Genomic DNA, 15063 nt, shown 5'->3' on the forward strand with positions numbered 1-15063 from the left:
CACGTCTGTATTCTCAGTACGTTATACATACAGGGCTCAGCATAAGTGAGTACACCCTCTATTCTCAGTACGTTATGCATACAACGCCCAGCATAAGTGAGTACACCCCCTGCATTGTCAGTGCATTACACAGACAGCGCTCAGCATAAGTGAGTACACCCCCCATATTCTCAGTACGTTATACATACAGTGCTCAGCGTAAGTGAGTACACCCTCTGTATTCTCAGTACGTTAAACATACATACAGCGCTCAGCAAAAGTGAGTACACCCCCCTGTATCCTCAGTACGTTATACATACAGCACTCAGCGTAAGTGAGTACACCCCCCTGTAATCTCAATACATTATACATACAGCGGTCAGCAAAAGTGAGTACACCCCCCTGTATTCTCAGTGCGTTAAACATACAGCGCTCAGCAAAAGTGAGTACAGCCCCCTGTATTCTCAGTACCTTACACATACAGCGCTCAGCAAAAGTGAGTACACCCCTCTGTATTCTCAATGTTATATATACAGCCTTCAGCTTAAGTGAGTACACCCCCCTGTATTCTCAGTACATTATATATACAGCGTTCAGCATAAGTGAGTACACCCCCCTGTATCCTCAGTAAGTTATACATACAGTGCTCAGCGTAAGTGAGTTCACCCCCCTGTATCCTTAGTACGTTATACATACAGTGCTCAGCGTAAGTGAGTACACCCCCCTGTATCCTCAGTACGTTAAACATACAGCGCTCAGCAAAAGTGAGTACACCCCCTGTATTCTCAGTACGTTATACATACAGTGCTCAGCAAAAGTGAATACACCCCCCTGTATTCTCAGTACGTTATACAAACAGCATTCAGCGTAAGTGAGTACACCCCCCTGTATTCTCACTGTTATATATACAGCGTTCAGCGTAAGTGAGTACACCCCCATGTATTCTAAGGACATTATATATACAGCGCTCAGCATAAGTGAGTACACCCTCTGTATTTTCAGTACGTTATACATGCAGCGCTCAGCGTAAGTGATTACACCCTCTGTATTCTCAGTACATTATACATACAGCGCTCAGCGTAAGTGAGTACACCCTCTGTATTCTCAGTAGATTATACATACAGCGCTCAGCATAAGTGAGTACACTCCCCTGTATTCTCAGTACGTTATACATACAGCGCTCAGCAAAAGTGAGTACACCCCCTGTATCCTCAGTACATTATACATACAGTGCTCAGCAAAAGTGAGTACACTCCCTGTATTCTCAGTACGTTATACATGCAGCGCTCAGCAAAAGTGAGAACACCCCCCTGTATTCTCAGTACGTTATACATACAGCGCTCAGCAAAAGTGAGTACACCCCCCTGTATTCTCAGTACGTTATACATACAGCGCTCAGCAAAAGTGAGTACATCCCCCTGTAATCTCAGTACGTTATACATACAACGCTTAGCAAAAGTGAGTACACCCCCCTGTATTCTAAGGACATTATATATACAGCGCTCAGCATAAGCGAGTACACCCTCTGTATTCTCAGTACATTATACATACAGCTCTTAGCGTAAATGAGTACACCCTCTGTATTCTCAGTACGTTATACATACAGTGCTGAGCGTAAGTGAGTACACCCCCCTGTTTTCTAAGGACATTATATATACAGCGCTCAGCATAAGTGAGTACACCCCCTGTATTGTCAGTGCATTACACATACAGCGCTCAGCATAAGTGAGTACACCCCCCATATTTTCAGTATGTTATACATACAGTGCTCAGCATAAGTGAGTACACCCTCTGTATTCTCCGTACGTTATACATACAGCGCTCAGCAAAAGTGAGTACACCCCCCTGTATCCTCAGTACGTTATACATACAGCGCTCAGCAAAAGTGAGTACCCCTCCTGTATTCTCAGCACCTTATACATACAGCGCTCAGCAATGTGAGTACACCCCTCTGTATTCTCACTGTTATATATACAGCGTTCAGCATAAGTGAGTACACCCCCTGTATCCTCAGTAAGTTATACATACAGTGCTCAGCGTAAGTGAGTACACCCCCTGTATCCTTAGTACGTTATACATACAGTGCTCAGCGTAAGTGAGTACACCCCCCTGTATCCTCAGTACGTTATACATACAGTGCTCAGCAAAAGTGAGTACACCCCCTGTATTCTCAGTACGTTATACATACAGTGCTCAGCAAAAGTGAGTACACCCCCCTGTATTCTCAGTACGTTATACATACAGCATTCAGCATAAGTGAGTACACCCCCCTGTATTCTCACTGTTATATATACAGCGTTCAGCCTAAGTGAGTACACCCCCCTGTATTCTAAGGACATTATATATACAGCGCTCAGCATAAGTGAGTACACCCTCTGTATTCTCAGTACGTTATACATACAGCGCTCAGTGTGATTACACCCTCTATATTCTCAGTACATTATACATACAGCGCTCAGCGTAAGTGAGTACACCCTCTGTATTCTCAGTAGATTATACATACAGCGCTCAGCATAAGTGAGTACACTCCCCTGTATTCTCAGTACGTTATACATACAGCGCTCAGCAAAAGTAAGTACACCCCCTGTATCCTCAGTACATTATACATACAGCGCTCAGCAAAAGTGTGTACACCCCCCTGTATTTTCAGTACGTTATACATACAGTGCTCTGCAAAAGTGAGATCACCCCCCTGTATTCTCAGTACGTTATACATAGAGCGCTCAGCAAAAGTGAGTATATCCCCCTGTATTCTCAGTACGTTATACATACAGCGCTCAGCAAAAGTGAGTACACCCCCCTGTATTTTCAGTACGTTATACATACAGCGCTCAGCAAAAGTGAGTACATCCCCCTGTATTCTCAGTACGTTAAACATACAACGCTCAGCAAAAGTGAGTACACCCCCCTGTATTCTCAGTACGTTATACATACAGCATTCAGTGTAAGTGAGTACACCTCCCTGTATTCTCACTGTTATATATACAGCGTTCAGCGTGAGTACACCCCCCTGTATTCTAAGGACATTATATATACAGCGCTCAGCATAAGTGAGTACACCCTCTGTATTCTCAGTACATTATACACACAGCGCTCAGCGTAAGTGAGTACACCCCACTGTATTCTCAGTACGTTATACATACAGCGCTCAGCAAAAGTGAGTACACCCCCCTGTATCCTTAGTACGTTAAACATACAGCGCTCAGCATAAGTGAGTACATACCTCTGTATTCTCAGTACGTTATACATACAACGCTCAGCTTAAGTGAGTACACCCTCTGTATTCTCAGTACGTTATACATACAGTGCTCAGCGTAAGTGAGTACACCCCCCTGTATTCTCAGTACGTTATACATACAGCGCTCAGCAAAAGTTAGTACACCCCCCTGTATTCTCAGTACGTTATACATACAACGTAAGTGATTACACCTCCTGTATTCTAAGGACATTATATATACAGCGCTCAGCATAAGTGAGTACACACTCTGTATTCTCAGCACATTATATATACAGTGCTCAGCTAGAGTACACCCCGTTTTCTCAGTACATTATATATACTGCGCTCAGCATAAGTGAGTACACCCCCTGAATTCTCGGTACATCTTCTATATGCTGGACGGGATGGGTGGCGCCTGCGCAGTGAGGCACCGGAGTCAGCACGTGTGCATACCACACTGCCGCGCCATTTTACTGAAGACACTGTATATGTAAATTCGCAGACATCTTTAAACCAAATGGAGCAGGATAATTTAATAAAATTAAAAATGTACCAATAAAAATGCTCGCCACCCGGGCGTAGAACGGGTTCAATAGCTAGTAAAATATAAAGGAGGAAAGAAATCAATCCTGAGGGGTCCTGGATGGAGTGGGACAGACTCAGGTCTATATCATCAAAAGCAGTATTTGACTCTGATCTGATGAGTGTTTATAAATGATGATGGAATAGCAACCTCTGTAGGTCATGGGGAACACTATATGAATCTCTAAATAAAAGATGCAGCAAGAGAGACACTGGAAGAATATTTATATGTTGATTTCTCAGTGGAGTAAACAGAAACTGTTATCTGTAATGTGTTATACCTAACCATATATTGGCTTTTTAACTTGTGTTGCCCCTGAAGAGCCGCTATGACAGTTGGTGGCGAAACGCGTCGGGCATTATGCATTTTTTGGGCATTAAGCATTTTTCATCTGAATGGATGGTTATAGTTGAAATTGGGTACTAGGCATCTTCCTCTGCATGGATGGTTATAGATATACAGTACAGACCAAAAGTTTGGACACACCTTCTCATTTTAAGATTTTTCTGTATTTTCATGACTATGAAAATTGTACATTCACACTGAAGGCATCAAAACTATGAATTACCAAATGTGGAATTATATACTTAACAAAAAAGTGTGAAACAACTGAAAATATGTCTTATATTCTAGGTTCTTCAAAGTAGCCACCTTTTGCTTTGATGACTGCTTTGCACACTCTTGGCATTCTCTTGATGAGCTTCAAGAGGTAGTCACCGGAAATGGTCTTCCAACAATCTTGAAGGAGTTCCCAGAGATGCTTAGCACTTGTTGGCCCTTTGGCCTTCACTCTGCGGTCCAGCTCACCCCAAACCATCTCGATTGGGTTCAGGTCTGGTGACTGTGGAGGCCAGGTCATCTGGCGTAGCACCCCATCACTCTCCTTCTTGGTCAAATAGCCCTTACACAGCCTGGAGGTGTGTTTGGGGTCATTGTCCTGTTGAAAAATAAATGATGGTCAAACTAAACGCAAACTGGATGGAATACCATACCGCTGCAAGATGCTGTGGTAGCCATGCTGGTTCAGTAGGCCTTCAATTTTGAATAAATCCCCAACAGTGTCACCAGCAAAGCACCCCCACACCATCACACCTCCTCCTCCATGCTTCACGGTGGGAACCAGGCATGTAGAGTCCATTCGTTCACCTTTTCTTTGTCGCACAAAGACACGGTGGTTGGAACCAAAGATCTCAAATTTGGACTCATCAGACCAAAGCACAGATTTCCACTGGTCTAAAGTCCATTCCTTGTGTTCTTTAGCCCAAACAAGTCTCTTCTGCTTGTTGCCTGTCTTTAGCAGTGGTTTCCTAGCAGCTATTTTACCATGAAGGCCTGCTGCACAAAGTCTTCTCTTACTAGTTGTTGTAGAGATGTGTCTGCTGCTAGAACTCTGTGTGGCATTGACCTGGTCTATAATCTGAGCTGCTGTTAACCTGCGATTTCTGTGGCTGGTGACTCGGATAAACTTATCCTCAGAAGCAGAGGTGACTCTTGGTCTTCCTTTCCTGGGGCGGTCCTCATGTGAGCCAGTTTCTTTGTAGCGCTTGATGGTTTTTGCAACTGCACTTGGGGACACTTTCAAAGTTTGCCCAATTTTTCGGACTGACTGACCTTCATTTCTTAAAGTAATGATGGCCAATCGTTTTTCTTTACTTATCTGCTTTTTTCTTGCCATAATTAGTGTTGAGCATTCCGATACTGAAATATCGGGTATCGACCGATATTCGCTGTATCGGCGTTCCTATACTGAGTTCCGATACTTTTACAATATCGAATACCGGAATCAGAAGTTCACATAATGCCTGCGCTCTTGAGTGTCTCTGAAGGATGACAAGCTGGATGGCAGCGCTCAGCTGCGATCCAACCTGTCATCAGAATGCCACCCCAGCGTGGGAGAATTCTCCTGCTCAAGCGCTGACATTACATTATGCCCCGTCTCATGCTGCACATAACACATCTGCATCTCTGGCTGCTGTGGGCATAAAAGGGGACAAACTTATGGTGTGGCCCCCATGCTCCCCTGACCTCAACCCCATTGATAACCTCTGGAGCATCATCAAAAGGAGTGTCTATGATGGCGGGAGGCAGTTCACATCTAAGCAACAGCTCTGGGAGGGTATTCTGTCCTCATGCAAAACAATTGAAGCAGAAACCATCCAAAACCTGACAAATTCAATGGACGAGAGAGTTCAGAAGCTCCTTTCGAACAAGGGGTCCTATGTGCAAATGTTACATCACCTAGAATAAAGTTTTGAGTTGAAAAATTTCAGTTTGTAATAACCTGCTAATGCTTATAATTTCAAAAATGACCATTTTTTTGTTATTTATTAAAATGAAAAGGTTGAAAACTCTGCTGTGCATAATAATTTGGAACATGCATTTTGAGTGCAGTTTGAGTGTTTTATTTTTTTTAAAATATACTGTTATCATAGGCAGTTTGTACAAAAAACATTCAATTGTACTCTAATAGTTATTTGACTGGAAAATTACAATGACTGCAATTCATATAGGTAACTTGGGAAAATCTGAGAAAATATTATTTGCATAATAATTTGGAACACAGTGTATAAGAAGTACAGTGACAGTGTTGGTTACTGTACTTGTCATTTAGTGTTAAAGGATTTATTTAAAAAATAGTGTTTTCATGCACCGTCTCTTTAAAAAAGCCGGCCGGCAATTCAGCATCGGTACCCGACAATTTAGAACGGAAAGATAGAGTATCACACATAGATTAGATAGATAGATAGAAACATGTCAGTCACATATATGATAAGTACAGTGACAGTGTTGGTTACTGTACTTGTCATTTAGTGTTAAAATAAAGGATTTATTAAAAAAAAAATTGGCGTGGGGTTCCCCGTAATTTTAGTCTCTAGCTGAGGTTAAGCAGACGGCTGGGGAAGATGTTTGAAGCCTGGGAAGGGGGTAATACCCTCGGAGCTTCCCAGGCTACTAATATCAGCCCCCAGCTGAATACCTAGCCTTTACTAGCTATTAAAATGGGGGACCCCCAAAAAAATGACGTGGGGTCCCCCCTATTTTAATAGCTAGCAAAGGCTAGGCAGACAGCTGGGGACTGATATTAATAGTCCAGGAAGGGTGCCATGAATATTGGCCCCCTCCCAGGCTAGAAACACCAGCCGTCAGCCGCCCCAGAAATGGCGCATCCATAGGATGTGCCAATTCTGGCACTTAGCCTCGCTCTTCCCACTGCCCTGTAGCGGTGGCAGTGCGGTAATAGGGCTGGGGTTGATGTCAGCTTATAATGCCAGCTGACATCAAGCCCAGGTTAGTAATGGAGAGGCGTCTATTAGACACCCCCATTACTAACCCCATAGTGAAAGTTAAAAAAAACACAAACACCCAGAATAAAGTCCTTTAATTGAAATAAACACAATTCTTTATTGTTCTAAATTAAACCATACCTACCGTCACGCCCATTCCAGCTGAAGCCAACGATCTCCTGCAATAAAAGAAAAACAATAAAGTAACATCATCCTTACCTTTCCATGGTTCCCAGGATGGCTTCAGCTCTGCTACATTCACGTGACAGGCTGGATCGCAGCAGAAAGCTGCCATCCAGTCTGTCATGCCACAGGCAGACACTGAAAAGCGCAGGCATGCTTGCGCTCCTCAGTGTCAGGCTGTGACGGCATCCAGTTGAGCCAACAATGAACTCAGCTCACCTCATGCACGTCACTAACAGCGTGGGAGAATTCTCCTGCGCATGCGGTGAGCATGAGAGACTCGGCTCATCTGGATGCCGTCACAGCCTGACACTGAGGAGCGCAAGCATGCCTGCGCTTCTCAGTGTCTGCCTGCGGCATGACAGGCTGGATGGCAGCTTTCTGCTGCGATCCAGCCTGTCATCTCGATGTAGCAGAGCTGGAGCTGTCCTGGGAACCATCGAAAGGTAAAGATGATGTTGGTTTATTATTTTTCTTTTATTGCAGGAGATCTTTGGCTTCAGCTGGAATGGTCGTGATGGTAGGTATGGTTTAATTTAGAACAATAAAGAATTGTGTGTTTATTTCAATTAAAGGACTTTATTCTGGGTGTTGTGTTTTTTTTAAATACTTTACTAGAAATTCATGGCGGTCATGTCTAATATTGGCGTGACCCCATGAATTTTGGGCTTAGGGCCTGCTGATAATACCAAGCTGGCCCTAACCCCTTTATTACCCAGTGAGCCACCGCACCAGGGCCCTGGATGAGTTGGGTACAGCGCCAGAAGATGGCGCTTCTATGAACGCGCCATTTTCCGGGGTGGCTGCGGACTGCAATTTTCAGCAGGGGGGCCCAGAAAGCTTGGGTCTCCCTGCGCTGCAGATTCCAGCCCCAGGCTGCCTAGTTGTACCTAGCTGGACACAAAACTAAGGCGAAGCCCCACGTATTTTTTTTTTAATTATTTCATGAAATTCATTAAATAATTAAGAAAAAAAGGGCTTCCCTATATTGTTGTGTCCAACCAGGTACAAATAGGCAGCTGGTGGTTGGGGGCAGGCCGTTCCTGCCTGCTGTACCTGGCTGGACACAAATATAGTGCGAAGCCCCACATCAATTTTTTTTAATTATTTCAGGAAATTCATGAAATAATAAAAAAAAATTGATTTGGGGCTTCGCCCTATATTTGTGTCCAGCCAGGTACAGCAGGCAGGAACGGGGTGCCCCCAACCACCAGCTGCCTATTTGTACCTGGCCGGACACAACAATATAGGGAAGCCCCTTTTTTAAAAATTATTTCATGAAATAATTTTAAAAAAATTGACGTGGGTCTTCGCACTATATTTGTGTCCAGCCAGGTACAGCAGGCAGGAACGGGCTGCCCCCAACCACCAGCTGCCTATTTGTACCTGGTTGGACACAACAATATAGGGAAGCCCTTTTTTTCTTAATTATTTCATGAATTTCATGAAATAATTAAAAAAAAAAAATATGTGGGGCTTCGCCCTATTTTTGTGTCCAGCCAGGTACAACTAGGCAGCTGGGGGCTGGAATCTGCAGCGCAGGGAGGCCCAAGCTTTCTGGGCCCGCCCCCCGCTGAAAATTGCAGTCCGCAGCCACCCCGGAAAATGGCGCGTTCATAGAAGCGCCATCTTCTGGCGCTGTACCCAACTCATCCAGGGCCCTGATGCGGTGGCTCACTGGGTAATAAAGGGGTTAGGGCCAGCTTGGTATTATCAGCTGGCCCTAAGCCCGAAATTCATGGGGTCATGCCAATATTAGACATGACCGCCATGAATTTCTAGTAAAGTATTTAAAAAAAACCACAACACCCAGAATAAAGTCCTTTAATTGAAATAAAGACACAATTCTTTATTCTTCTAAATTAAACCATACCTACCGTCATGCCCATTCCAGCTGAAGCCAACGATCTCCTGCAATAAAAGAAAAATAATAAACCAACATCATCCTTAGCTTTCGATGGTTCCCAGGACAGCTCCAGCTCTGCTACATCGAGATGACAGGCTGGACCGCAGCAGAACGCTGCCATCCAGCCTGTCATCCCGCAGACACTGAGAAGCGCAGGCATGCTTGCGCTCCTCAGTGTCAGGCTGTGACGGCATCCAGATGAGCCGAGTCTCTCACACTCACCGCATGTGCAGGAGAATTCTCCCACGCAGTCAGTGACGTGCATGAGGTGAGCTGAGTTCATTGTCGGCTCATCTGGATGCCGTCACAGCCAGACACTGAGGAGCGCAAGCATGTGTCAGATTTATTGTGGTAAATCTGACCATTTTGTTAAGAACTGTGGGCTTCTGTTAAACAACGAAAAAAAAAAAAGGTCAGTTACGTCCGTATTGCTTGTTTAAACTCTAAGGGAGTATTTCTTTCAGGGAGTACCTGATTGCAGAAGGAGTTGATTGAATTTCAGGTATCTGTGGATTGTGGTTCTACACTGAACGTGATTGATAAGGGATTTTTGGAAAAACTTAAATTGGAACCCAAACCTTTGTCATCTCCTATTTCTGTGGTTGCTGTTGATAACACTCCTTTGAAATGTGTTACTCACAAGGTTTTTGAATTTCCCCTCACTATTAATGGTATTCACCAAGAGAATTTGGATTTAGTGGTATTAAATAATTTACCTTCTCCAGTAGTTTTAGGTTTGCCTTGGTTAAAACTGCACAATCCTTTACTGGACTGGTCTACTAATGAGATTAAATCTTGGAGTCCTAAATGTTATGATAAATGTTGTAACGGTCGCATTGCTGCTGTGGAAAGAGGGGAATTACCTGTACTTATTCAGGATTTTTGGAAGGTTTTTTCAGAGGAGGAGTCGCAAATTCTACCTCCTCAAAGGGACTATGATTGTACCATTGAGTTTGTTCCTGGAGCTACTCTTCCCAAGGGTCGCTTATTTAATCTTACTATCCCTGAAAGAAAGGCCTTGGAGGAATACATACAGACGAGCTTGGCTGCTGGTCACATTAGACCTTCTAAGTCACCTGTGGCTGTTGGATTTTTTTTTTGTAAAAAAAAAGGACTGCGGTTTACGCCCATTTATGGACTTTCGCAAAAATAATAAAATTACCGTACGCAATTCCTACCCACTGCCGTTAATTCCTGACTTGTTTAACCAGTTAGTGGGGGCCAAATGGTTCTCTAAAATTGATCTCCAGGGGGCATACAATTTGTTGCGAATGGAGGAGGGTGATGAATGGAAAACTGCTTTTAACACCCCGGTGGGTCATTTTGAGAATCTGGTTATGCCTTTTGGTCTTACCAATGCACCAGCGTTTTTTCAGAACCTTATTAATGATATCCTGAGACGTTTGATTGGTAAGAATGTGGTTGTGTATTTGGATGACATTTTGATTTATTCGCCAGATCTGGAGTCTCATTGGCAGAGCGTACGTGAGGTATTTCAGTTATTAAGTGACAATTCACTTTTTGCTAAGCTGGAGAAATGCGAGTTCGCTGTGCAGAGAATTAGTTTTTTGGGCTACATTATCTCCAGCGAGGGCTTTGAGATGGACCCGGTGAAGGTTCAGGCTGTGAAAGAATGGCCTAGGCCTATTGGTTTAAAATCGATACAGAGATTTTTGGGTTTCGCCAATTATTACAGAAAATTCATTAAGAATTTTTCTATAATTTTTAAGCCGCTGACCGATCTCACCAGGAAAGGTGCGAATACGGTCCAGTGGACTACTGAGGCCATTGAAGCTTTTGTGTATCTCAAGGAGAGGTTCAGTTCTGCCCCCATCCTTATGCAGCCTGATGAGACCAAGCCTTTTTTGGTCGAGGTTGATGCTTCTTCGGTGGGGGTCGGTGCGGTTTTGTCTCAGGAGAACAAGGATGGGGTTCATCCATGTGCTTTTTTTTCAAAAAAATTTTCTGAAACCGAGCTTAATTACGATGTTGGTAATCGGGAATTGCTGGCTATCAAACTCGCATTTGAACATTGGCGTCATTTCTTGGAAGGTGCTAAATTTCCCATTCAGGTTTTCACTGATCATAAGAATCTGATCTATCTAGATGCTGCCAAGCGCTTGAATGCCCGTCAGGCTAGTTGGGCTCTTTTTTTTTCGCGGTTTAATTTTTCTGTTACTTACATCCCGGGTACTAAGAATGTTAAAGCTGATGCTTTATCTCGCAGCTTTTCTCCCATGGTTGGTACCGAGGAGGAGGAGAGCATTTTACAGGAAGGAGTTGTGATAGCAGCATTGGATTCCGTTTTGGAAGATGGGATTCTGAAAGCCCAGGAGAATGCCCCATCTAACACTCCCCATGGGAGGTTGTTTGTACCTAGAACCTTTAAGAGAGAGTTGTTTGTGAAGTATCATGAGTCTTGGTTGGCAGGTCATCCAGGAATTTCTGAGACTAAGAGTCTTGTAGGTCGCAGTTTTTGGTGGCCTGGGTGGCAGAAGGAAATCATTAAATGGGTGCGTCAATGTACGGTGTGTTCTAGATCAAAGACTTCACATGCTCCTGCTGCGGGGTTGCTTTGCCCTCTGGAGGTTCCTAGTGCACCTTGGATGCATCTTGCAATGGATTTTATTACTGACCTTCCTGTGTCCCAGGGTTTCACTGTCATCTGGGTGGTCGTGGACCGTTTTAGCAAGATGTGTCACTTGGTTCCTTTCATTAAACTACCCTGCGCTAAGACACTCGCTAAGGCTTTTGTCAAGGAAATTGTCAGACTCCATGGCGTCCCCACCGACATTGTTTCTGATAGGGGACCTCAGTTTGTGGCTTGTTTTTGGCGTGCTTTTTGTGACAGGTTGGGAGTCCATTTGTCATTTTTATCTGGTTATCATCCTGAGTCTAATGGACAGACAGAAAGAAAGAACCAGGATGTTGAGCAGTTTTTGCGTTGTTTTGTGGCAGACAATCAAGAGGGGTGGTCTGAGTTTCTGCCACTTGCTGAATTTGCTCTTAACAACCATACATCCTCTTCTGCTGGGTGTTCTCCGTTTTTTTGTTGTACTGGGAGACACCCGTCGTTTGGTTCGTTCTCCAAATTGGTGTCGGCTGTGCCGGAGGAGGAGAATTTTTCCGGTGATTTGGAGAGAGTTTGGACTGATGTACGTTGTAACCTTCAAGAGGCTAACATAAAGTCTAAGAAGTATTTTAACAGAAAACGTCAAGAGGTTTTGTTTACGGTTGGTGACATGGTTTGGTTGTCCTCAAAGAATCTGCGGTTGAGGATTCCTTCTAAGAAATTGGGTCCGAAGTTTGTGGGACCATTTAAGGTGCTTCAGGTGGTTAACCAGTCTGCTGTTAGGTTGGAGGTTCCCTCTTCCTGGAAGATTAATCCAGTGTTTCATGTTTCCTTGTTGAAAAAAGCTGATGTATCGGATAGGGATGCCACTGTCACAGTTCCTCCAGTGGTGGATGACGGTGAATATGAAATTTCTCGCATCCTGAATTCCAGAAGGCATAGAGGGAGATTGCAGTATCTCATTGCTTGGAAGGGTTTCGGTCCTGAGGATAACTCCTGGGTAAGGGCAGATGATGTCTCTGCTCCTAGACTTATCAGAGCGTTTCACAGGACGTTTCCTGATAGGCCTGGAAGATCCAGAGGATCCTCATAGAAGAGGGGATACGGTTAGAACCCTCCTGTTAGTTTTTTTCTATTTTGTGGTCACGTGACCTGCTGCCTATTTATTCCAGTTCCGCCCTTCTGGCTTTGCTGGACTTCAGTGTTACTTCGACTCTTAATCTAGCCAGGTGCTTTGTACCTATCTCTATAGTTTGCTTGGTCCTTGGACCTCTAAATATTTTTGTCTGTTTGTCTTTTTGCTCCGCTACAACTTCTGCTAGGAGGTGTCCAATTTTGTCCCAGTCCTTAGTACTTTTAGGGACCCCTCCCTTATATCTATAGGTCTGCGTTCAGACTAGCTGTGGACGAAGGCGGGTCTGTTCACAAGGAACAGGTTGCCCGCTGCATCATAGGGAATCAGCTTAGTCCTATTGTAGGGACAGTTTTCCTATCTTTCCTTAGATCTTGTAGCAGATCATAACAGTATCCACCTGACTTCTGCACAACACAACTGATGGTCCCAACCCCATTTATAAGGCAAGAAATCCTACTTATTAAACCTGATAGGGCACACCTGTGAAGTGAAAACCACTTCCGGTGACTACCTCTTGAAGCTCATCAAGAGAATGCCAAGAGTGTGCAAAGCAGTCATCAAAGCAAAAGGTGGCTACTTTGAAGAACCTAGAATATAAGACATATTTTTAGTTGTTTCACACTTTTTTGTTAAGTATATAATTCCACATGTGTTAATTCATAGTTTTGATGCCTTCAGTGTGAATGTACAATTTTCATAGTCATGAAAATACAGAAAAATCTTAAAATGAGAAGGTGTGTGCAAACTTTTGGTCTGTCCTGCATGTCATACTGAAAATCATCTAACCAATATACTACTTGTTTAGGTATACCTAGGAGAGTATAGGCTGACCTCGGACAATATGACTACTAACAGTAGATGGGAGGCTGAACCATGATTATAACCTAGGTTATTGGTTGAGGGTTTTTTCTGTTTGATTGGTAATTAGTGTACAACGTTTAGTCTGTTAGTCTGTGGGTCGGGTTGTTTTGTTTTTTTGCATAATTGTTTGGTATGTTTTTAACTTTCTACCTTAATAAATATATAATTTTAAAATGTCTTCCCTTTAGTTTATATACTGTCATTTGGTAATCTTAATAACATTTATTGTCTGTGGGTCGGGTTGTTTAGTTTTTTTGCACAATTGTTTGGTATGTTTTTAACTTTAGCCTTATATAATGCTCCATACATAATGGGCCTCATATAATGCTCCATATAGAATAATGGACCCCATATATTTCTCCATGCATAATGGGCCTCATATAATGCTGCATACATAATGGTCCCCATATAATGCTCCATATATAATGGACTCCATATAATGCTCCATATATAATTGGCCCCAAATATTGCTCCATATATAATCGGCCCCATATAATGCTCCATATATAATGGGCCCCATGTAATGCTCCATATATAATGGGCCCCATGTAATGCTCCATATATAATTGGCCCCATATAACGCTCCATATATATTGGGCCCCATATAATTGTCCATATATAATAGGCCCCATATATTGCTCCATACAGAAAAAAAATCAAATACTCACCTCTTCTCGTTGGCCCTGCTCTGGACTCCTTAGTGTCGCCACCTTCCAGCTCTCTGCACTGTGACTGCTTAGGGCAGAGGGCGTGCTGTAGTGAAGTCATCGCGCCCTCAGCCCTGAGACGTCACAGTCAGGAGATGCAGAAGAGACAGCACCTGAAGAGGAACATGAAGAGGTAAGTATTGCATGTGCCATGACCCTGAGCAAGAGGGGGGCGCTGGCACCGAGCATCTTTGAGTCACAGGCCTCATAGCGCGCCGGTGTTCCCTACGGGGAGCCCTGCTTGCTCAAGGCACCGGCACTTGCCTGGGTGCTGACGTTGGGCTTGACGAGTAGTAGAGGGGCCGAAGAGGAGAGGAGTGAGGTAAGTATAACATTTTTTTTGTTTTAACATATTGTTTATTATGCTCAGGGGTCTGGATAGATCCCTGAGAATAATAAGGGACATTAAATCATGGAGAATAACTTCCCCGTGAATCAGATTTCCCAGGAAAAACCTCACAAATTGGCAAATTAGAAATTTGCCTGATCTGATTATTTTTACTGTACATTTAACATGTTCTTTTTTATTTACCAGCAGATCATTCTATGTCTATCTCTGGCTGTATTACTGGGTCATGTCGGCCTAATGAAATATAGACAGCTGATCATATCGAGACAAAGATGGCCCTTTTTGGC

This window comes from Phyllobates terribilis, unplaced genomic scaffold (genome assembly GCF_046119375.1).
Source record: "Phyllobates terribilis strain yellow unplaced genomic scaffold, ASM4611937v1 Scaffold_3__8_contigs__length_932513732, whole genome shotgun sequence".
Lineage (NCBI taxonomy): Eukaryota > Metazoa > Chordata > Amphibia > Anura > Dendrobatidae > Phyllobates > Phyllobates terribilis.